This window comes from Rhipicephalus microplus, chromosome 7, assembly GCF_043290135.1.
Source record: "Rhipicephalus microplus isolate Deutch F79 chromosome 7, USDA_Rmic, whole genome shotgun sequence".
NCBI lineage: Eukaryota > Metazoa > Arthropoda > Arachnida > Ixodida > Ixodidae > Rhipicephalus > Rhipicephalus microplus.
Window position 1 is genome coordinate 54,359,349 of NC_134706.1, and position 2,965 is coordinate 54,362,313.

Genomic DNA, 2,965 nt, shown 5'->3' on the forward strand with positions numbered 1-2,965 from the left:
CGGCACCGGGGCACTTAGACAACATGGCGTTTCCCACTGACATGGTACTTCGTCTTGCCTGTGCGGTAGCTTTAACCGAGCAGAGGCGACGACGCGAGGTAAAAGATGCATTTGAAGAGTTCAGCGAAGAAGAGTTCCGGCAATGTTTTCGTCTATCCAAACGAACAGTGCGTAGCTTGTGCGACGAACTTGACCCTATCATCGGATGCCAGCGAGCCAGTGGTCTTTCCACAGAGAGAAAGGTGTTGTGCGCGCTGCGATTTTTCGCCACCGGTAGCTTCCAGATGAGCATTGGTCGCGAGGAACACATCGGCATGTCTCAGCCGGCGGTGAGCAACACCATCCACGAGGTGACGGAGGCGATCATTACCGTGGCCGCTAGAAAAAGGGTGGTGGACTTCCCACTGACCACACTTGCCAAGCATGAGGCTAAGGCTGAATTTGCACGACGTGGTTGCATCCCAGGCGTGCTGGCGTGTGTCGACGGCACGTTGGTCGCCATTCGCAAGCCAGAGGGATACAGCCTGCCCGACACGGCGAGTTTCATGTCCAGAGAGGGCTATTATCTCCTGAACGTCATGATCGTAAGTACTGTTAGGATCCTTTATTACTCGCCCTTCGGAGCAATTGTTCAGTTGTGATGCCAAAGCTGGAAAAAGTAATGCAACGAATGAAAAAGAACCTGCAGGGAATTGGGTGCGAGCTAGATGGTGGCTCGCAAGGCCTCGGTAATAATAAGTGGCAAGTCTTTTGTGCGTGAGCCAGTTGCCGTTTTTGCACTGGCATGCATGCGCGATTGAGTTGTGCATTTTAGAGGTAATCAATAATATGGGCAGCAGACGTAGCAGAAATATATACACGACAGGGAAGTATTTCCAACACGAAAGTGCTTACAATCACAATTGCACGAGCTGGCTTTGGTATTTACGAGTGTTCTTTCCCAAGAGCAACGCGTAGCTTTTCACTTATCGATCATTCAGTGGAAGTCGTAGCCATGTGTACAGCAGAGGTGGGGTCGTTGCCCCCCCCTCCCCCCTCCTCAGTGTGCTACACCCTGTGTTTCCTTCTAAGTGAAGCTCCTTGTACCAATGACTGTACTAGTACGCATTGTTTCCTGCATATGCGTAGAAAAAAGGAATTTATTCTGAGTATAAATGCAGTACTATTTTATATCGCTCCTCATCGCAGGTGTGCAAAGCGTGGCTGCGCATAATTGTCATAGACCCATGATTCCCAGATTCGTGCCACGACTCCTGGGTGTGGGAACACAACCCACTGCGTGCACGCCTAGCTGCACATCTGCAGCCTGGCGAATATCTGCTTGGTAAGTATTAATGTGTACTATCTGGGCAGAGCAGTCAGCTTTTATGTTTATATTGCAGGAGACGCAGGCTATCCCCTCAAGCCATGGCTCCTAATTCCAGTCCTTGGCAGTCAACCGTGCAACACTTCCGAAGGCCGATACAACAAGGAGCACGCATCCATGCACAATGTTGTGTAAAGGTGTATCGCCGTGTTGAAAAGCAAGTTCCGCTGCTTGCAGCACTTTCGAACGACGCTCTACAACCCCGATCGAGCAGCGCAAATCATCTATGCTTGCTTTGCTCTCCACAACATTGCGTTGCATGCAGGCGACTGGACGTTGGACGAGTATGTCGTGGACATGCCACCAGCTGAGGATGACGATGGGGAGCCATATGCTCACACCACGCAACGTGCTGGTCAGAGACGGCAGCAGCGCTGTCTTGGACCTTTTTTGAAGTACACAGGAGCGGTGAGTTTTCATGTTTTCATATCCCACACATAATTTATTTACACTGATTCTAGTGCATCTAGACATGAAAGGGCTGTGTTTGCCACATTGGAATACACAAAGTACTTACTTGTGCTTCAATATGAAGCAAGGTGGCAATGTCAAAATGCTGCATTTTCTTTAAATGGCACATGAAATATGCAACAGAAACACCCTTTTCCTTATTAGCGATCACAGTCACAACAGACTAGATTGGAGCAAGCATATATGAGCGGCACTCTGTGCTGAAGGTTGCTATCACAAAATTGTGCGAACAATGCAGCAACGTCTCAAAATTCTTTTCACCAGAACACATAAAAATCGAGATTCCATTAGTAACATGTTGTATGAACACATGATACATAAGTCCATATCTTCTCATAGTGACTGACTACAAACATTCAATTGTGCATGCCAGGCTTGACGAGCAATTGTGCTCGTCAAGTTGTGCTGTTTTTTTTTTTGCTCATTGTGCTAAACATTGTGTGAATGTTAAAATAACATTTAATTTGAATTCACGACTGCAGTCATGCTGCAATGCTAAAAAATACGCAAATCAAGACGGCAAACAACAGGCGAGTTGTTTTGATAACATACAGTATGAATAATTCGCTCAGCCATCTCGGGGCTCCCAAACCATACCACGTTCGAAATTTATTCCCGCAAAGAGTCGTTTACAATGAAAACTAGATGAAATAAATCGCTGGCATGTGGCTGTGATGATGACCAACTTCAATTGTGAAACTGTGCGAGATGACCACTTACTAGCTTAGCGCTCCTAAACGAGATTCAGAATGTAGTTGTTGCATCTTAGCCTCATTGTGCTGAAATGAAAATATCACAGTGAACTGCAAAACAGTGTGATGCAAAAAGATATCACATTACTACACTATGTCGTAATGCTGAATAAAAATCACAGTGAGCTAGAAAACACAGTGGGACAATACAAATATCACAGAAACATTAACAGAAAATGTCAACTATACACTCGTGGTCTCCGTGTGAATGACTAGACACCTTTGAAATGTGGGTAAAAAACACTGCCACTAGAACAGCTCGAACATACATTGAGAAATGTATATATCGAACATAAAAAATGCTGCACTCCTTGTACAAAGTAAATGCTAACCTAAATCTAGTAATATGTACTAAATGCAAACAAAAAATGAATAA

The 2,965-nt window shown here is 45.6% G+C and overlaps 1 long non-coding RNA gene across 1 annotated transcript; it reads left to right on the top strand.

Annotated features, from left to right (window-relative positions):
• The first annotated feature begins 548 nt into the window (after positions 1 to 548).
• LOC142766938 (uncharacterized) lies at positions 549 to 1,549 on the top strand. The gene is made up of 3 exons (XR_012884674.1): positions 549 to 584; positions 1,238 to 1,324; positions 1,383 to 1,549. It is a non-coding gene; the product is annotated as an uncharacterized LOC142766938 (long non-coding RNA).
• The last annotated feature ends 1,416 nt before the right edge of the window (positions 1,550 to 2,965 follow it).